At 43.3% G+C, this 22,407-nt stretch overlaps 2 pseudogenes across 2 annotated transcripts; both read left to right on the top strand.

Annotated features, from left to right (window-relative positions):
- Positions 1–16,749: 16,749 nt before the first annotated feature.
- On the top strand, positions 16,750–17,406 carry LOC310777933 (PRELI domain-containing protein 1, mitochondrial pseudogene; annotated as a pseudogene). Its single transcript has one exon. The product of its transcript is annotated as a PRELI domain-containing protein 1, mitochondrial pseudogene (transcript).
- Positions 17,407–18,602: 1,196 nt separating this feature from the next.
- On the top strand, positions 18,603–19,741 carry LOC310778466 (actin, cytoplasmic 1 pseudogene; annotated as a pseudogene). Its single transcript has one exon. The product of its transcript is annotated as an actin, cytoplasmic 1 pseudogene (transcript).
- The last annotated feature ends 2,666 nt before the right edge of the window (positions 19,742–22,407 follow it).

Below are 22,407 nucleotides of genomic sequence, written 5' to 3'. Positions count from 1 at the left end.
AAAAAAAAAAAAAAAAAAGAGAGGAGATGGTGGTTGGAGATGTTGAAATGTTGTAACAGAAAGTAAAGGATGTGCATGACATGAGATATTGTGGGGGAGGAGATGTGGGGAAGTCTGAGAGTGCAACATAAAATGTGGTTGGAAAGAAAACAAAAACAAAGAAGCTGTTAAAAAAAAGATGTTTTGGTACAAGGGGGTGTGTGATGTGTTATCAATGTGGGCGTTGACCTTATTGTTGGGCGGGGAGTATGTAGCGAATCAGCAGTACACATACAGGGGTGAGCATTGGTAGTGTCTCAACCATAGACATATATAAAGGCTAGATGGCTTACCCGCGCTGCCGGTCAATGGAGAGCGACGTCGTCGCATGGTGGCCATCTTGCTACGGCACCACAGCTTTATATATATTTATGGGTTAAAAAAACGCTAACATTTTATTATTATTTTTGGCTCCAAATTCCACCAAACTTAAACTGCAGCATCATCATCATGAGATGAATTCACGCACCTAGTTTCATGCAGTTTCATCCATTTTGCTAGGAGCTATGAGCATCTGTTGTTGGGTTAGTATTATCACATCAGATGATCATAACTCCTAGGGAAATGGATGAAACTGCATGAAACTTTGTGCCTGAATCCCTCTCATGGCATAGATGCTTCGGTTTAATTTTGGTGTAATTTGGAGCCCATCAAAAAAATAGTGTTTTTAGTGTTTGTTTTTTTGTCCTTGCCATATCTCGGGAACGGAATATGCTTGTAATAAACCAAACCGTTTGTAAATCCGTCAAGATTTCAGCGAGTTATGAGTATTTTTGTCTGTGCACCCTCCAACAGCTACCATAGAACGTACCAGAAAGCCTGCCGTAGCAAGATGGCAGCGCTTCAACGACGCTGGTGACTCCGCCTTAAGCCATCTAGCCTTATATATGTCTATGGTCTCAACTGCAGATAGGAACTGATGTGTGGGAGTGTTGTATTGGGGAACACTATGCTGTGGGGATACTTCCGGAGTGAACTGAGCATGCGCGTCAGTCTACACACACTGCTAGAAGGGAAGGCTGCTAGCTTTGAGCGTGACAACCGCTGAGAGTTGTAATATAACTAACTGAGAATAAAGAACCTTGTACCATCAAGAAGCCTCTGCCTCATGAGATACCGGGAACGTTACAGTATTAAAAGAACGGTAGTGACACAGCAGAGTTCACAGACAGACAGATTTTCTCATCAAGCCTCAAGACAAGTCTCAAGACTACAGGCTTTTAACCCGTTGCCACGTCTGTCACTCTGAGGAAATGGTGTGACTGATCATCAACGGTGAGTGTTTACTGCGATCAAATCTGAAGCCTGAAGCTTTGTTTTAAGTTGTGTTTTTGTGTGTAACATTCAGAAACCGTCTTAATCAAATCATTGCTACAAGACACAATAGATTTCGATAGCCCCCGCTAGCCAGGCGCTTCTCGCTCATACTGAGCATGCTCAGTACGTTTAGCCTCAAGTTGAGGCTAGCTCATAAATAGCAGCAGACCACGGTTGAGCTGTGTCAGTTTATACATCCAATCCAGACTTCACACAAATTATTAAAATAACAAAATATTTATTTTTTATTTTCACTTGTCTTGTAGGCCTATTTGCCTTGTGAATAACAAAAAAAGAAAAGAAAAAGAAAAACAGGATTTGAGGAGTTTCCAACCCATTTGTCCACATAGAACATAGTGTGCTTGCTACAGCTGTAAATTACAGGTGCAATTTCGTATATTATTTTATTTAACTTTATTGTAGATAGGTAACTTAAATGCTGTGCTTTTTTTTTTTACATGTTTCTGACATGGTTTCTATGTCTATTTTAGATTTTTGACATTGACTCTTTCTCGTGTGTGTGTGTTGTGTGTTGTGTGTGTTTGTACAACTGACATTGGCTTCTGCTGTAACACAAGAATTTCCCCCAGGGGATTAATCTACTCTATCTATCTTAAAGAGCTGTTGTGGAGAGAAAAGAGGTCACAAGATGTTGTTTTGCAACTTACTAGACGTGACTGGGGGTTCGTGACTAGAGGTTATACACATATCTACTATTTCCACGTTTTTTTTGCAACTCCAGCACACGTGTTATGAATGTCGAGCACTAGTGTCTTGTCGAACAATACCTGCCCAAAACCATTCTTCTCCCTGTCGTACCAAAGCTTGTTCTCCTCCATTTCCATGCGGTTCTGATCTTGTCGTGTTGTGTGTGCAGCCTGCAGCTACGTGCTGCGGAAGCTCCGGGCCGCAGTGAGAGGGAAGGCGCCGCCCGAGAAGCCCAACATTGCAGCATGCAGCCAGGCCAAAGGTGAGCTGAGCTCTACACGTTGTAGAGTTATGATGATTTCTCTTCACCTTCTTTACGGGTCTGTTTTAGACTAAATAACACTTTTAGACTCATTTCAAAGAACAAATTGGACAATTGCTGGGCTGGCCAAGGAGTGCTCATCAGTATATAATAATGATAATAACAACAATAATAACACACGCAGACAGAGACAGACAGGCACACATATGAACACACAAACACACACACAAGAGACAGACACACACACTGACGACATCATCACTGATGTCATCAGTGTGTGTGTCTGTCAGTGTGATGTCATCAGTGACATCACTGATGATGTCATCAGTGATGATGTCATCAGTGATGTCATCAGTCTGAGGCTCACGAGAGAGACTGAGGGAGAGAGAGAGGGAGACATTGTGTGCGCGGCAATAGCAAGGCCACACAGCAGCCGAGCTGCGGGCAAGGCTGCGCAGCGGCCGAGCTGCGAATGCGGGCTGCAGGGCGTTTTAAAATTTGCCTTTTTATTTGAATTGTGAACCAATTTTATTTACTCCTCGTGTGACCTTATTGTCGTTTTTCTTTTCTTTTTTACTTGTGTTGGTTTTAATGTTGTATTATATTTCTTGGCCAGGGCCCACTTGAAAAAGAGATGGGAATCTCAATGTGATTACCCTGGTTAAAAAAAAGAGTTTCCTAAAGAATTGAAGACAAAATAATTCTTCACTTTGGAAGATTTCTTTCCATCTTTCTATCCTTGTATAAATAGGAACTGTATGAATTAATGTAACTGAAAAACCCATACAAACCAAATTGTATCTATTTTATCTGTCTGCTTCACATCTCTTCCCCCCTCTCTCCCTCCCTCTCTCTCTCTCTCTCTCTCTCTCTCTCTCTCTCTCTCTCTCTCTCTCTCTCTCTCTCTCTCTCTCTCTCTCTCTCTCTCTCTCTCTCTCTCTCTCTCTCTCTCTCTCTCTCTCTGTGTCTCTCTCTCTCTGTGTGCAGCAGGGAGGGATGGGGGGTCGATCCAGGAGCGAGGGGCGAGCGTTGAGCCGGGCTTCATGCCCGTATCGACCCGGGCCGGGTGTGGATCCTGAGGCTAAACTGAGAGCTGGGGAGAGGGCAGGAGGATAAATGATGAGGAGACACGCACACACACACACACACACACACACACACACTTGTTCAGCTTCCCACTTAAGCAATAGTTTCACCAGGTTTTCGTGCTCAGAAATGCATAGAAGACAGTTAACCTCTGGGCAATCAATAACAGCAAGATCAATTACAGTACAAGCTCTATTTTGAATAAAAGTGCTAGAGAATGTGTACAGTATAGGATGAATTAACCAAGGACACCCCCCCGCCCCCTCTCTCTCTCTCACGCACACACACACACACACACGCGCGCGCGCGCGCACGCTCTCCTTCACTCCTGCACCCAGCTCTGGGTCTGGTTTCTTCACGTTGCCCGGGCCGAGGCGAGGCTGGACTGAGCAGCTGAGGTCGGCAGGGGGAATGAAAGTCTGAGCATCAACTCCCCAGCAGGGAACTGCTCAGGCTGGATGCATATGAGAGTATCTGCCGACAGCACTGCGCTCAGTTCAATTTTTCACAGATTCTTTTTTTATTGACCGTACCATTTTCAATAAATGAAAAACACCTCTCTTGTGAGTATGTGTGCGATTCCTTGTTCAACCCAATCACCAGAATAAAACGTTGATATTGTACGACTACATGTTCCTGATCTTGAACGTCGCAACAAAACAAAACAATCACACATCTGGAAACTAAACAGTTTAGCAGGCATTCATTTAGTTTGACAGTTATCAAGAGTTGATCCGAGTTCATGCCAAAATGCATTGTTTTTAGTTTTTGGGTGAGGTTCTCCTTTGAGTTATCATTCATTAGGGATACTTGGATTCAGAAATCAGGAAAAGGGGTATCACGATTGCCACCTAGTGGCAATTTCTAGATAGGTTTCTAAATCATGAATCATGCATAAATGTATGATGTGTCCATGTATTTTAAACTATTGTAAACAACATGCACCATGTTTTAAGCCTAAACTACCCTACACATATCTGTGGATTTCAGAAACGTACAATTTAATTCTGACGACAGGGCTGCCTTGTTTTTATAGACTGTTGAAGCTCATGTCTTTGCTGTAGGATGTGTTGTTTTTTACCAAATGTTTGCAAATGATATATGACAGAAAGAAGAATATACTGTATCAATATGAAGGGTGAACTGTATGGCTTTTGTTTTGAATGAGGTTGAGGGCCAGCAGCTTGTTGCAGCTGCGTTAGAACAGAAGTTAGGATGTAAATGTTACCATGGAGACTTCCGGTTCATCTTTAAAAAAGAAATAAAGAAAGAACACCGCTTTTCAACCATATCTCTATCTGAAAATGGGGGGGAAATGTCAAATTCAGGATCTGCTCTACTTTCTAGTACCAGTGATATCACTGTCTGGTTCTCGCCAGCGGTCCTGAGCGTAATGACGGGCTATAGCTCAGGAGGTAGAGCGGATCGTCCACTAATCGCTTTGGATAAAAGAGGTCGGTGGTTCGATTCCCGCCTCCTCCAGTCTACATGTCGAAGTGTCCTTGGGCAAGATACTGAACCCCTAATTGCTCCTGATGGTGTGCCAGCACCCTGCGTGGTAGCCTGCCGCCATCGGTGTATGAATGGGTGAATGTACCTACTGATTGTAAAGCGCAGGCCATTTACCATTTACCATATAGTTAAAAACAAGCAGCAAAATATCCAGGCAATCAACAGTAATAGAAAATATAACTTCAAAACAACAATTAGGTAAAATAATTAGCCTATCACACAGAATAGGCCAGTTTGAAAAGGTGCGTTTTTCCGACAGGATTTGAAGTTGGAGAGAGAGTCAATGTTTCGGATATCTTGTGGGAGGGAGTTCCAGAGACGGGGGGGGGGGGCAGAGTGACTGAAGGCTCTAGACCCCATGGTGGTCAGGCGGGCAGAGGAGAATCGGAGAGAGCGAAAGGGAGTGTAGGTGTGAAGGAGTTCAGAGAGATATGGAGGTGCAAGATTGTGAAGGCCCTTGAAGGTGAGAAGCAGAATTTTGAAGTCGATGCTGTATTTAACAGGGAGCCAGTGGAGTTGTTGAAGAACGGGAGTGATATGGTGAATGGAAGGGGTTCTGGTAATGATGGCGGGTGATTTCTGGACAAGTTGGAGTGCTCCCTCTGGGTGAATTTAGGTAGGAGGAGAAATTCCTTCGTTACAGCAGCAATACAGCACACAAGCAATAAAATAAGAATATAAATAAATAACCCCTTCATAGCATATTTAGCAGCAATATACTGTACATCCATAAATTGTGACAAATATACATATTTATATAACAAATATACGTGACCTGCTCTGACCGAATCAGTCACATGTAGCAATGGCCCGTTTGTGTAGAAACGTGATTTTATTATTATTATAATTATTGTTTTTGCTGTTTTGGGGTTTCACCAGATTTGAACAAAATAAAGCCTTGGCTTTCATTCTGTGTAAAGATTAATGTGAAATTCAAACGTTAAATATAGTTTTGAAGCTCATAAATGTAGAGTTACCAACATAAGGCGGTGTATCTCACTCAATCTTTGGAGTACAAAGATAATTTTGACATCAGCAGAAAGCTTACATTCTATACAATTATCTGTCAGTGCAATAAGGTAAATAAACAAAGTTGTTGGTCCCCCATAGTAAACATAAACATAATGAACATAAACATCTTCCCATATCTGTCAACCTGTCACACGTAAGTGGCTGACTCCTACTGGAACAATTTGGTGTACCCATTACACTTAACTCTGGGAATGGCTTCTATCCTGCTTCAAATCGTTCTTTATAAATTAGAATATAATGCAACTTATTCCCCATCCCCGAACCGACAACCTCTGGCAACCTACCGCCAAAGTTGCCCCCTACCAGCCCACCCTAATGTAGCAGGCTAAAATCGGCCCTGATGTGCGCGCACACGCCCACACACACAGTTCGTCGAGCTGTAAAATGTCACGAAGCAGAACAGCACGTCTTCAGAGTCAGAGAAGACTCATGTCTCCCACAGTCACTGTCTCATTATTTCTCTCCAAAAGTGCTGCTGTGTTCATAGCTGGCTTTTCCTCATCCTTATAGTGTATTATGTTATGTACACTACAGCACTAACTGGACCTATGCCAGCAGCTGGGAATGATTTTGTGGGTTTCACTATTTTATTTGGTTACTATTTTATTTTCCTAATCTCAGGAATGTTTTGTGAGATATACAATTGTGCAATATAGAGCTTGTGCATTCATGTCGAACAGGTTCTCTCTTCTGTGGAGTTGTGCAATGTTGAATGTCCCTGTCTGTCTCTGTTATTTGGGTTGCGGCTATGTGCACTTTAATGCCCAAGACAAATTACCCTCCGGGGACAATAAAGTATATCTAATCTCATCATCTCATCTTCTACCAAATGGACTGGACTGGACTGGACTGGACTGGACTGGATGAATGAACAGATAACCATTGTGTTTTCTTTCCAGTTACTGAGCGCTTGCTGTACAGTAAGAGGAGACAGTGAGGATTTGAGAATGACTGAAATGTTCCCGCTTCAGACACTCTCAGACTCTTTGCTTATTAACAAAACAAAAATTAAACCATTGCACAGGCTGTAGAATTTTGCTTAAAAACTTTCTTTCCAATGTTTTTTTCTTAGTAAAAAAATAATATATATATATATATATAATTGTATATATGGGTGCTCTTTACACCCCGAAATTCTGCTGACACACACACACACACGGACACTTGTAAAATTATAAGAAGAACTAGCGGATCCGTGGGGACCCCCCTGTGAGTTAGGCCCCCCTGCTCTGGAACATGACATCACTGATGACATCATCACTGATGACATCATCACTGAACTTTATAAAGCCTCAGCATCATCACTGAACTATAGCCTCAGCCTTAGGGCAATCAGCAATTATTATAGGGCAGAGGGCAATTAATCTGCCCTAATTAAAAAGTCTGGCTCCATCAGGTCACCCGTGCTCTTTACACCCCCTGAAAGCTTCAGCCCGATCACATGTAAAACGGCATAGGTGTGGCCACTGGCCAGACAAAATTCTTGAAACAGAGAAACAGACAGTGCCAAATTGATTGGTTTTATTAGGTTTTAAGTCTACTCTTAAATGTGGAGTGTCTGCCTTCCGGACCGAGACTGGAAGGTCTGGAAGACTGGTTCCAAAGAGGAGCCTGCAGATGAAAGCTCTGCCTCCCATTCTACTTTCTAGGAACTTTCTATAGGAACCACGAGTAGACCTGCATTCTGAGAGCGCAGTGCCTAAAACTTTTCAAATGAAAAAAAATCATTAATGTTGTGCAGCTTTTAATATTACGTCATTATAGACTTGCTCTCTGCACCCCCAACTCTGACTGACTTCCAGTGTCCCTGTTTTGGGCTGTATTATTTGGTTAGCATGCGATATGTAATGAATTTCCCTGAATGCCATCTCCCTAATAAAATTGTCTATAGGTGGACAGGCAGGCGGGCAGGCGGTGTCAGTCACATTTTGTGTCACATTTTGCCGTACCAAAGTGACATCAGCCGACCGACACCCCCCCAAACACAGACCCCCCCCTCCCAGTGCAGTGCAATTCGGCATAGCGCCACCTACTGGCAAAACAAAAAGCGCTTTGTTTCGAGAACCATTCCTCCAATGGACTTCAAACTGGAGAGTGTGCTGCTAGGAACCTGACGGAGTGCAGTGCGGCATTTCATGCCATTTGGACACGCACATATTGCTATTGATACGATACAGATATCGATACCGATACCAATATCGACACTGAGATCGATACCGGTATCGGTACCTGATACCGGGGCCGACCCGATACCAATGACGACCTTCAACATAAAAGCTCAGAACACACACACAGACCTTACACACACTGACACACACAACACATTACCGGTCCAGAGTCCCACTAAAGTAGATTTGAAGGCCGCGTAGTGGCCTGAAAACCTAGTCAAATTAAAATGGCTTAATACATACTCAGTCATCACCATCGCCTTGAGATGTCTTAATAACTATAAATACAACTAATTAATAACTAATAAATGTTAGTAACTTTTCCTTTTATTCCTTTGTAGCCCATTATTGCCACACATTCATTCACAAATCATTTACCAAACAACTTTACGGGTGTGACAGACCTTTATGCACAACGCTACAGAGTATGAGTAACACATACTGTACATAGCATGTCATATTTTTATGACTAGCCTACACAGTGGTGGGGAAAGTAAGCTATTACTCAATTGTTACAAAGATGCTATGTTTAAATACTATTTAAACATGGCGTCTTTGTAACAATTTTTATGTCTAAGGAAGAGCAGTATCTCGAAACGTCACGTATTGGATGGCTTAATAAAAAGGTAATTGGAGCTCCTTCCCTTTTTTCCTATTGTACTGCACCTGCTTTACATTTTTTGCATGTGCGCAACTGCCTCAATTACTTTGAAAGTAAGCCATTAGAAATTCCTACTTAAGTAGAAGTATTACCTTGCTCATATTTTACTTACTTCCTGTAGAAGTAAAAGCACTGAAGTCAAAGCAAAAAGTTTAAAATGTATTCAGAGTAAAAGTTACTGAGTTACATTTGAGAAAAGAAAATGCTGTTAGCTGCATATTTTCCATTAAGTTCTCAAAGGATTGGAGGACGGAGTTCAAACTTGATTCTATTAACAGTAATTTAGAAAATTTTGAAATGACATAAAGTGCACAAAGTCAAGGCAGATTATGCTTCTCTTCTCAACTGACTGACCGTTCAATACGTACCGGAAAGATTGTACTCTGTAATGGAAGTGATTTAAAATGTAGGCCAGTTCAATACAAATTGTCAATTAAAGAAAAATGCTTAAGTAAAGACAAGTTAGGCTACTGACTTAAAAAAATACCCCAAAAACTACAAGCAGACAAAAAAGCTACTCAGTAAAATGTAATTAGTTACTTCCAACCTGGTAAATCCACACATATAGGCGAAGCGCAATGGAGAAGCACACATTTCCATTTTGCGATGCTGAGGACGGTGACACATGGACCCTTTGTGTTGCTGATCCTGGTAGAGAAGTGTTGCTTCAGCCGTGTGTGAGTGAGCCACACAGTCCACACAGAGAGGTGGCTTGTGGGGAGTTTCAATTTCATTCCCAAACTATCCTGGGAGAAAAGGATGATGAGCAAGCGGTTATGTCGTGATGCAGAAGCACGTCCATGTCCAGGGCCGCGGGAAGGGGGGTGGGAGGTGCTGCAGCTGCACCCTCTGCTGTTTTGTATTGGAATTGCAGTCTCAATTAAAAAAAAAAAAAGATTAAAAAGTGTTTTATATGTTTTAAACTGCGATATTTAGGGTTTATGAGCAAAGCAAAGAGGGTGGAGATGTTATTTCTGATGTTTGGTTTATAATAATAGGATAATAAAATATAATAATAAGCTCAGTGTTTCTGCCTGTGTTGCTGTCTGTTGTAGTGTAAAACGACCTAAAGCAAGAGAAGGCGGTGACATGAAAGTGAGTGAGAAAAGGAGAAAATACTATACAAAACAGTATAATCCTAATGTTAATTTAAAATGAGATATTCCTCTAAATATGGCTAAAAAACATCCAAACGTCCAAATAACATCCAAATAAAAAAAAAGTCCCTTCCTTGCAGCACCCCCTGCTTAAAATGACTTCCAGCGGCCCTGTCCATGTCCCTGCGATGTAAGGCTGGCTGAGTACTATACACTTAAGCAATATATCACGAGAGCAAGTGTGTTGTGGTGAATATATCCCGCTGATAAGCTGTTATCCCACGAGGCCGCAGGCCGAGTGGGATAACAGCTTATCAGCTGTTATCTTAAAAAAAAATTAAAGAATAGTTAATCTATAAAGGCCAGTTAGGCAATGTTTGTACCTGACATGTTTAGGCTGCTGTTTCTGCAAGATAGATGTGCGGGTGATTTGATTGGATCGTTCTGGAGACTGAAGTTGACATTGGCCAATCCTGGCGCTTGCTGAGAAGCTGAGAGCTTTCTGGAAAGCCCAACACGGAGCTCGAGCGCAGAGCTGCCTTTTAGTAAGAGAGTTGCCATGGCAACCAATAACCCATGGCCATGGGTTATTGAACTCGGTTACTGGAATTATACAATGGCTGTGAACCAATCAGATTGCTTGATTATTATTTTTTTTTAAGTTTTTTTTAAGTTATCCTTTATTTATCCCCTTGGGGAAATTCATCCTCTGCATTTGACCCATCCTCTACTAGGAACCTTCCTAGAACTAGGAGCAGTGGGCAGCCACTGTGCAGCGCCCGGGGACCAACTCCAGTTATTTTGCCAGTACCTTGGTCAGGGGCACTGACAGGAATATTAACCCTAACATACATGTCTTTCTTTGATGGTGGGAGGAAACCGGAGCACCCGGAGAAAACCCACACGGACACGGGGAGAACATGCAAACTCCACACAGAAAGGACCTGGGACGGACCGGGGTTCGAACCCGGGACCTTCTTGCTGTGAGGCAACAGTGTTAACCACTGAGCCACCGTGCTGTCCAGAGAGCCGTTTTATAATACACTTTATAAAACGGCTCTCTCAAATCAAGCAATCTGATTGGTTCACAGCCATTGTATAATTCCAGTAACCGAGTTCAATAACCCATGGCCATGGGTTATTGGTTGCCATGGCAACTCTCTTACTAAAAGGCAGCGCTGCGCTCGAGCCAAACAGCTTTCTCCTGATCTGCTGTATGGAGGGTCACTAGTCCTTCAAGTCTTGTACAATGAGTCATTATGGACGCATGATGGCGCAACTCTCTTACTAAAAGTACCTCAAAAACAAAATGGCGGAGACAGCTTTCAGATCCTTGTGAATCGATCTTCGCTTATAACTTTACTAATACTTCGCAGAAAATGATGTTTTGTACAAGAATAGACGCGGGCTAATGTCTTAACCCCTCTCTCGCGCGCCCTCACTCTTAACCCCGCATTTCTAAATAAGACATAACGTTACTTGGTGTCGGCAGCTGGCTCTGGTGTCGGGCTTTGCAAAGCTCTCAGCAAGCGCCAGGATTGGCCAATGTCGACTTCAGTCTCCAGAACGATCCAATCAAATCACCCGCACGTCTATCTTCTTGCTAGAGGTCCCGCCTTACAGTAGTGTTTCAACTGACTCTATCAGAATAAAATGCCAGTCGGACTTATAGTATTATTATTATTATATTATTATACTTGGAAACCGTTTTATAAAAGCAATATATATGTTTTTTTTTAATTTGTGCATGGCGATTCCTGTTTTATTTGTATTGAGCATGTCAGGAACCTACGAGCCTACTAGGCCTACCTTACTGTAGGCAGTAGCTAACTAGGTTTGTCGCGGACACTGTCAGCTCCAACTCACTTGCATTAACTTCTCGTCACTTCTAATATCAAAAGCATTTATTTAACCAACTCTAAAACTTCCCCAAACATTGTTCTAAATCGGTGTTTCTAGCGGGCCGCCAACTGAACTGTTTTCAAGTTGAAGCTAAGAAAATTAGTGCGGCGTGAGTCTGTGTTTGACAAGGTCTGGCACGCTGAATTTTTAAGCTACAGCGACAATACTGGTATTTCTAGAAAACCAGACAAACTTGTAGCTATACCAAGCAGCCTATGATACCTCACTGGTAAACCAGGTGTAAAATGGCTCCAAACTTTCCAAAGTTGACTATGAGTATTTTCAAACGGTTCCCTTGATCTCTCACCTCAAGATATAGACCTCACTAATAAAGTGCACAATTGCTCAACTGCGTGTTAGAGCTGTCACCTTTTCCCAAAATAAAGTTTGAACGAACTTTAATTGCCCGCAAAATGTTCGAATATATTCAAAGTTAATTGGTTAATATATATATATATATATATATATATATATATATATATATATATATATATATATATATATATATATATATACTGTATATATATATATATATTTGTTTTTTGCAGGCCAGGCCAGGCCAGGCCAGGCCACCGGGCATCGGCCCGACGTGCCCGATTATGCAGTCCGCGCCTGCCAGTTACATCGTATAAATAATAAAAAATATTAAAAGAATATAAAAAAAAAATCCTCAGCTGTCCTCATGGTCCAGTCAGTCAGCTCCTCTCCGCCCGGCAGGCGCGGACTGCATAATCGGGCACGTCGGGCCGATGCCCTGTGGCCTGGCCTGGCCTGACCTGCAAAAAAAATAAAGAATAAAATAAAAAAAAAAAAAAATCGAACAGGTCAATTACATTCAAACATGCCCCCCCTCCCCCACATTCGGCGCTGGGGGGCGCTATATGTGAACGCCGCATTACACTTGCTCCTCCTCCTCCACCCTGTTGGGGTCGGTGTCCGTGGTGGGAGCCACCTGCATGGGGCAGTAGCAGCCGGTGCAGACGTATTTGAGGAAGCAGAGGTAGCCGCTGCCCGACACGATGACCATGATGATGATGATGATGGTGGCGCCAAAGGCCGGCGACACGCCGTCCTCCAGGACCGACTTCAGGCCTCCCATGCTGACCCCCCTGCTGCCTGGGCTGTCGGGCTCGCTGGTCCCCTGACCTGGAAGCAGAGAGGCAGAGAGTGGCGGGGTCAAAGGCCAGAGTTCACTGTGAGATCAATGTGGTCAATCCTAATCAGGAAAAGTTGATGCAAATCGTGAAATAACGAATCATCGCATAGTGGGCGTGGCACCTTCCAGAGCAATTTATATTTTGCTGCATACTCCAGTGCCAAAGTGAAACTGAATGGCGTTATAGAGCCTGACTCCACACATGTTCTCGCCTGGAATGGCAGGGTTGACAGCCACCAGCCTAATAGAGAGCCAAAGTGAACGTCACTTCCTGCTTCAGCACTGTACCAGAGATTTTCAGCTGCCATTTATGTTCCCATAGACATTTCATAAAATGCTTATAAAAATAGTTTTACTTGGTCAAACCAAACGGTTCAGCTATATTTAGAATGGGGAGAGACCATAGAACATTTCACTCGGACCAAAACTTAAAAAAGCAACATAGAACAAATAAATCCGCAATCTTTTACGGCTACAGCCTGACAAAGACCCAGTGAGGTTGAAACGCGTTGCGTTTTTCTTGCCCGTGTCTCCTATTTTTTGAAGATGTACATTGTATTGTAAACCTGTGCAGGTGACCTGTGTACCAACACTTCTGTGCAGGTGACCTGTGTACCAACACTTCTGTGCAGGTGACCTGTGTACCAACACTTCTGCATTAAATCTTTCTCTAAAAAGAAACCAAGAAGCTCCTTTTTCCACTGTTGTCCATAGCCATCAGAATCGTTTGGGTGTATATACATAAATTACAATTATTTTAAGCAGAGGTAGCCGTGAATGGGCACTTTGGATTCACAAGAGTCTCAGCTTTGTTGCCATACCCAATTTCTGCAATTCCATGAGCGTTTAAGCACCACAGTGTGCAGAAATATGAAAAGAAAAAAAGATGAGAATAACATATTTTCACTGCATGCTGTGTCTTTCGGGCCCTGGAGCTCATGTAGCTGATCATGTCAGCCATGGCTGTAAAGACTCATGTGGTTCTAATTAGTCCAATTTGATCTTTTATATTTTGTATCGCTTGTCTGTACTTTTGAAATGGAAAACCTTTACCTTTACCATATTATTATTACTCTGTAAAGCACTTTGAATCAGTGCAGGCGCAGGAAATGTGCAATACAAAAGCTGCCTTGCCTTGCCTACTGATGAAAATAAGTGCCAGACAGTGCTAATTACAAGTCATATTCAAACCATAACCATTTAAAGCCACTTACATCCAGCCTCCGTGTGCCTCTTTGGGTAAGCTATGGGGCGGGGCAACAGGAACAAAATAATTGCCCTTTATAACAATGACTCATTTGTAGAGAAGGGTTGCAGCTTGATAACAGCAGGTCTAAAGGTGCACCCTGGATGGATAATGATCTAAAGTGTTTATGAGACAAAGAAACCAAGCTAAAATTATAGCTGCTGCGCAGCAATGGGTCGTTGCCGGGCACGACCCATTGCAGACTGGATGCTTGCTGGTGGTGTTTAAACACACACTGCTTCCACTTATATAGGGTGAGCCAGGAAGGATTTATGACATCACTGATGGCATCCCAATTGCTCGAGTGACATCACTGATGGCATCACAATTGCTCGAGTGACTGATGACATCACAAATACAACCTAATTGCCCTAGGTAATTAGGGCAATAGAGAGCCGCAGGGATGACGTATTTTTGTAGTCACAACACGGAAGTCCCGGACTTCCTGGTTCTTCACTGTTTCTGTCTATGGGATTTTTGAATGGGTTTTTGCCGCGATGCTTCAAATACGGTCTCTAGGCAACGCAAGATTAATCAAACGCGAACCAGAGTTCAGTCGGATAATCTTCACACATGAGGACCACTTTCATGAGTTTTGTAGCGTAAATGCGAGCCCTAGAAGTAAAAAGCTCGAGCTAAGCTAATCCAGAATCCACTGTCGCATAGGCTTCCACGTCACGTCAGCACTCAACCTGGACTGTTGTTGATGTGTGCACTGATTACCCCGAGCTGAACGGGGCTGAACCAGGTGAGGGAAAGAGAATTTCCGTGTTCGTCCTTTGAAGTGGTGACGTTATTGACGTATATATCCCCATCGACTCAACAGTGTAGTCTCATTTAGCCGTTTGCTAGCTAGCCGCCCTTTTAACGGCACGTAAAAGCTTCAAAACTCATAAAAGTGGTCCTCGTGTGTGAAGATGATATTACTAAACACTGGTTTGCGTTTGATTAAGCCAGCGTTGCCCAGAGAGATTATTAGAAGCATCGCGCCAAAAACCCATTCAAAACTCCCATAGGCGAAAACAGTGAAGAACCAGGACTGTTAGCATCGATGATTTCCGGACTCGTTCCTGCGGCTCTCTATTAAGATGCTCTTTAGGCAGTGCATCAAAATCATTTTGGGCCCACATTTCGGTGAAAGTTGTAAAGCCGTAACACGTATGCCAGATTTTTTATGAATTTTCAAAGTTTGAAACTTTAGATGGTCGCTGTAATGCCGCCATTAGGACTATTGGCGACAAATTTGCGTCAAAGACGTTTGGCATGGGACTGGACCTTTGTGCAAAGTTTGGTTTATTTTCATGCATGGGAAGTCCAACTTCCCAGAAGAAGAAGAGAAGAATACAGGCAAATACAATAAGTGGCCCTGCCGCTTCGCTGGCCCGGCCACTAAATATGTAGGTTCAGTTAGTGAGAGAAAAGCATATTATTATATTATATTATAAAGCATATAGAATTCTATCAGCAAAGAATAAAAGGAGTCCAATACGATGGTAAAAAGCTATGGAATGTGTTGAATGATATTATAGGTAGACCTTTCTACTCATGACCCTACTGTTCTCTTTGATCAAATTGGATTTTGTTCTGATATTCATCCGTACAGGTCTAGAACAGCCACTGGACTACTTTTCATTACCGTGCCCTAGAACTAATGCAATGAAAAATATTGTATTATATAGAGCCTTTCCCTTATGGAACATACTTCCTCTGGATCTTCAAAACATTCCTGGGGAGATAGAATTTAAGTAAAATAACTTTTTAGTCTGCACCTCTTTTACCATTACTATTCGGTTATTTAAACTCCTACCATGGAGTAAGCAAGCCTAACATTGGTTGGTGGTGCCTACCTACTCTTCTGGATGTCTAGTTTCCGCCGCTAATACCAGTCCAGAAGCTCAGCTCTGGCTTAAAATTGAGCGTGTGAGAGCTGGTCAAAAACATACCTGCTTAGTTTGCCTCCACCACCCCACACGGACTGGGTCACTTATTAGTAGTATAATATGTATAATACAATATATAATACATTATGTATATTTGTCACATACACTTATAGATTATTGCTGCTAAATATGCTATGCATAGTTTATTTATTTCTATTTTAGCTTATTTCTTTCTATTCCTATTATTGTATTGCTTGTGTGCTGTATTGCTGCTGTAACGAAGGAATTTCCCACCAGGGATTAATAAAAGTACATACCCATACCTACCTACCTACCATTCGATTGTATATTGGACTGCACTTGCAATGTTGTGATTTTGCCTTTAGATATTTTCCCTATTATTATAGTAAGTAAGACTGTAATTGCTGGAGTGACGTCACTGGTGACATTATCACTGATGACGTCACTGACAATGTCAAAATTGTTTGAGTGACCACCAATTCTAAGTGATATCATCAGTGATTTGGACAGACACTGATGATGTAGTGATGTCATCAGTGATGATGTCATCACTGATCTCACTCCAGCAATTGTGATGTCATCATTGAGGGATGTCATCAGTGATGATGTCTACATTTTTCCTAGCAGGACAGGACTATGAAATGTGAACACTTGTGTTTTGAATGGTGTTGCCACACAGAGTCTTGCCAAAGTGAACGGAGGGAACAATGGTGAAGTATTTCTGCTGTGCAGGTTTACTAAAAAGCTCCTGGGACCAAGTGTGTGTTGCATTTTGGCAACGATATCCCAACCCTTACAGTAAGCATGTTTTGACAGAGGACATCATTTTCCGAGAGGTTACTCCAGCCAACTGCCTCGTTTCCAGACGTCTGTTGACCAAAAGTAGATTGGCACCCCCATGGATGGAACGGTACCTCCCGAAGCACATGGTCAGCAAGGCATACATCATCGAGGATTCGATCGTGGACCCTCAGACCAGGACCATGACCACACTCACGTGGAACATCACACATGCTCACCTCATGTCTGTAGAGGAGCGGTGCAAATACCACATTAACCCTGAGAATGGCAGCTGGACAGAGATCATAAGAGAGGCTTGGATCTCCTCCAAAGTATACGGGCTCTCAAGAGTTATTCAGGAATTCGGGCTTACAAGGTTCAAGACCAGTGTTACAAAGACGATGAAAGGCTTTGAATTTGTCCTGGCCAAAATGCAAGGTGAAACTCCATCCAGAACGGCCACAGAGCAGACGAGGGAAGCACCTAAGGAGAAAGCCAAAGACCCTACCTCACAGGCCCAGAAGAAGTTACATCAATGAATGGTCCATTGCCACTGACACAGGGACAGATTTGTCTTCACCCCCTCTCCTGGTCCAGTTTAGTATTAGGGTAAGACAAACTGATCCCAGAGATGGTCAAAGACACCTCTGAGATGGTGGGTGGACCATGTGGAGCTATGTTCAGGTGCCTGTTCCAGCCTCCTATTCCTCTGATACTGATTATACTTTTTGATACTAGAAGACCTCATCCTGGTCAAGTATCCACCATAGATACATTCACCAACTGCCTCCATTGATACTCAAGTAGTTCTTGAGTAAAGAGAAAGAGAGGAAGCTTTCAAAGGATGGTTGAACACAGACAGCTCTTGGGCGCCATAAAAAATTGTAGTATCACTTCTAAAACCTCAACATGTGCTCTTCAACCTCTGTACCCCATCTATAGTACGCACTATACTACGCAGGACCACAATGAACTGAACAACTCCCATCGCATGGACTTATATAGGCAGGAGCAAATTCATTTTCAAATGAATTTGAAGTTTAAAATTAATGTTTTAATTATTTTGTTAAGTAAATACATTTGTTAAGTAAATAAAAAGCATTTACAGACTATTTTGCATGGATATGAATACAGGCGTGCCTTGAGAATTTGGCTTGTACTTTGGAGTGCATTGGGCACAAAAAGTTTGTAAACCTCTGAGGCTCTGCAGCTCCGTGCTGGGTCAGAGAAGGGAGCGAGCTTGATGGCTCCATAGCCACAGTGGTGAGTAATGTCATCAGTGATGATCGTGCCAGTGATGTCACGCGAGCAATTGTGATGTAATCCTGATGATGTCATCAGTCAGTGATGTCATCAGTGCTGTCACTCGAGAAATTGTGATGTCATCAGTGATGTCATCGGTGATGATGTCACAATGTCTATGACATCATCAGGTTCTGTCACAAACATGCGCACAAGAGCCATTGTGACATCATCTGTGATGTCATAAATCACAGATGTATGACACATGCATAGACATTGCGACATCAGTGATTAAACAGTGACATTATCCGTGAAAAGGGTTTATGACATCACTGATGATGTCATAGAGGTTGTGACATCATCAGTGATGTCATAAATCCTTCCCTGCAGAGGTATAAGAATAGGACTGGGATTTACTCTGAGCACCATTACACATAGCTTGTGGGGATATAATTTGCCCAAAACTGGTTACCCTTGAAGTGAACAGCCCCCCACCAAAGTTCAGCCATGGAAGATGAAATCGCTGCACTGGTTGTTGACAACGGATCTGGCATGTGCAAAGCTGGTTTCGCTGGGGAGGACGCCCCTCGTGCTGTCTTCCCCTCCATTGTCGGTCGCCCCAGGCATCAGGGAGTGATGGTGGGTATGGGCCAGAAGGACAGCTACGTAGGTGACGAGGCCCAGAGCAAGAGAGGTATCCTGACACTGAAGTACCCCATCGAGCACGGTATTGTGACCAACTGGGATGACATGGAAAAGATCTGGCATCACACCTTCTACAACGAGCTGAGAGTCGCCCCTGATGAGCACCCTGTCCTGCTGGCAGAGGCCCCCCTGAACCCCAAAGCCAACAGGGAGAAGATGACCCAGATCATGTTCGAGACCTTCAACACCCCCGCCATGTATGTTGCCATCCAGGCTGTGCTGTCCTTGTACGCCTCTGGTCGTACCACCGGTATCGTCATGGACTCCGGTGATGGTGTGACCCACACAGTGCCCATCTACGAGGGCTACGCCCTGCCCCACGCCATCCTGCGTCTTGACTTGGCCGGCCGCGACCTCACAGACTATCTCATGAAGATCCTGACAGAGCGTGGCTACTCCTTCACCACCACAGCCGAGAGAGAGATTGTGCGTGACATCAAGGAGAAGCTGTGCTACACCGCCCTGGACTTCGAGCAGGAGATGGGTACTGCTGCCTCATCCTCCCTGGAGAAGAGCTACGAGCTGCCCGATGGACAGGTCATCACCATCGGCAATGAGAGGTTCCGTTGCCCAGAGGCCCTCTTCCAGACTTCCTTCCTCGGTATGGAGTCCTGCGGAATCCACGAGACCACCTACAACAGCATCATGAAGTGCGACATCGACATCCGTAAAGACCTGTACGCCAACACCGTGCTGTCTGGAGGTACCACCATGTACCCCGGCCTCGCCGACAGGCTCCACAAGGAGATCACATCCCTGGCCCCATCCACCATGAAGATCAAGGTCATTGCCCCACCTGAGCGTAAATACTCTGTCTGGATTGGAGGCTCCATCCTGGCCTCCCTGTCCACCTTCCAGCAGATGTGGATCAGCAAGCAGGAGTACGATGAGTCCGGCCCCTCCATTGTCCATCGCAAATGCTTCTAAACATACTGTTATGGTATTGGGTAATACAAGTAGGCATCCATACTGTGTAACCAATCAGAGAGCTAGAATATGCAGCTAGGCTGTGACATGCTTTGCAAGGAAGGTTGGTTGTCAACACACCATGCACTACACATGTGATATGTTGTTCTGATGTTAATAAAATCGCTCGTTCTGAGTACAAATAAGCTGTATCGGCCAATACGTTTTATTTGACATGGTGGCAAGTGAGAGTGTTGTGAAATAGATGCCCAACCCGACGCCAGGGACCTTTTTACAATTTGAAGATATTGCCATTAGGCCGCTGTGTACAGCGCCTCATGGCAAATGAGGAAGTAACTTCAGTTACTCGGTTAGTTTGGTTAATCTTTATTAGATCTCGGTGTGTGGATTTACTTAGAAAATGGCCGTTTCCAGTAACTGGATTATTATTATCGCGTGGTGAGTACATGAGTCACATGTACATGTGAGTGCAATGTGTATTTTGGGCGACTGAACAGGAGTAAGCAGCTGTACCGTTCGCTACCATTGTAATGTTAGCAAAGTAGCAGGGAGGGCTGTACAGCCCTTTGTAGGGAATGCACAGTGACGATAAAGGCATCCACATTATCCATTTACTGTCGGCTATCTATATATATATATATATATATATACTGTAGGGATCAAGTTGACTCTGTTTCGTAAGTGGGCTGTTTAAATTTGTGTCCCACTGAGTGGGCTCTGTTTTGGTTTTTGTCCCACTGATGATGTCATCACAATGTCTATGACATCATCAGTGACATCATTATTGACCAAAAATCATCTTGACATCACTGATGATGTCATCAGAGGTGTCATCAGTGACATAATGTTGACCAAAGTCATCTTATGACATCACTCATGATGTCATAGGCACATGTCCCACTGATGATGCCACAATGTCTATGACATCATCAGTGATGTCATCAGTGACATCATTATTGACCAAAATACTCTTAATATGACATCACTGATGATTTCATAGGCACTGATGATGTCATAGGCATTGTGACATCATCAGTGACATTATCATTATTGACCAAAATAATCTTATATAATATAATCATCTTAGGGAAGATTTTTTTGTTGTTGTAACATTTCCTTTACCTTAATATAACATGGGGGCTATAAAACCCTGTATTACACACTCTGTTACAGTAGGTGGCAGTATGCACCTATACATGTTGGTTGCGACCAACATGTATCATAACAACTGTAGGGCCCGGGGGGCAATGTTTTTATACAACTCGCCCGTTTGGAGTAAAATAGATGATAAAAAAGGGGGTGATTGACAGGTCGCCTGTCCAGTGATCATGCATCTTGCTGATCACGGACCAATAACAGGTGGAGCTGGGGCTCTGGGAAACCCTCATCTCATGTGAGCTGCGCAAGGACCCCAAGATGGCGACAGACAACACTTTGCTGCAAAACGTGAGTCCAAGAAATTGTGGATGGAGTTGTCCATATTATTTAGGTCAGTGATCTTAAGCTGAGGATACAAATGTTGGTCTCGAATTTCAAGATGGAGACCAGTCACGTTACCTCATATCACAATAGCCATCAGCTCTCAACATAAGTCAAGTGTGATGTCTGTTATGACGTGTACGTGTCTCGTGACTCATCATCCCATCCTCAATAGCCAATCAGCCCCTGTCAATATGACGTCCGTCATAACGTCGCTGCTTGAGCCTATGACGTGGCAGTATATATAGCCATGGTCAGCATGTCATCAGCCTCTGCCTGACCATTTACCTTAGTGGTGGCTGTACCTGGGCCGATCGACTCCTGAAGAATTCCCTACGGGGGGGATTCTCTATCCTAGACTGAGCAGATGCCCTCCTGTCTCACCACAAGAGGGTCATCTTACCATGGAGTCATTACGCCGGGGATTCTCTATCCTGAGCAGATGCCCTCCTCTCTCACCACAAGAAGAGGGTCATCTTACCACGGAGTCATTACGCCAAAATGAGTTGCCATGCTATTTGTGAATAAAGCTTGCTTGTCAAATTTTACCCAGTGGTCTCTCATGATTGAAATAGAATAAGAGAAAACCATGTAGCGATGACCCTGAGCCGCAGCCAGCCTGCTGCGCTGTAAACCACAGAAGTAAGCAGAAGTCACGTATACTGTATTGGCACATAAAGAAAGACCTTGCGTTGAAAGGTTTTGAAATGAGATTCTGTTTAGCAGCTGGTGAATTCATGGGGTCTTTCCCTCTCTTTACTTCTTTCTGTTTTTTTCTTCTTTTCATCACACTGCAATGAAAGATTCAGCCTTTAACAGAAGCATGGGCTGTTACAGTGTTTTGACGAGCTCGGCGTGTTTGCTGATCTGGTTCAGCAGGTTTTTCTTTTCATGGAATATCGCTGGTAATCTGAAATCTGAAACAGCGGGTGCAGCTAATTGCTTATTGCTTTTATTGTTTTATTGTTCTATTGTCTTATTGTCTTATTGCCTCTAGTCCTTCTCCCTCATTTTTAAATTGCCATTATTTCTTGTATTGTGTCATATTTTATTTAGTACTTTGCACTCATCTGCTTATTTGTACCTGCCTATACCTGTGAAGCACTTTGGTTCCAGCTGCCGCTGTATGGAAATGTGCTATATAAATAAAGCTGACTTGACTTGACTAACAAGCAGAAGCTACAGAC

This window comes from Poromitra crassiceps (assembly GCF_964638095.1).
Source record: "Poromitra crassiceps genome assembly, chromosome: 6".
Classification (NCBI taxonomy): Eukaryota; Metazoa; Chordata; class Actinopteri; order Beryciformes; family Melamphaidae; genus Poromitra; species Poromitra crassiceps.
Note: the sequence above shows the minus strand (reverse complement) of the source record. Positions and strands in the feature narration are given on the sequence as shown.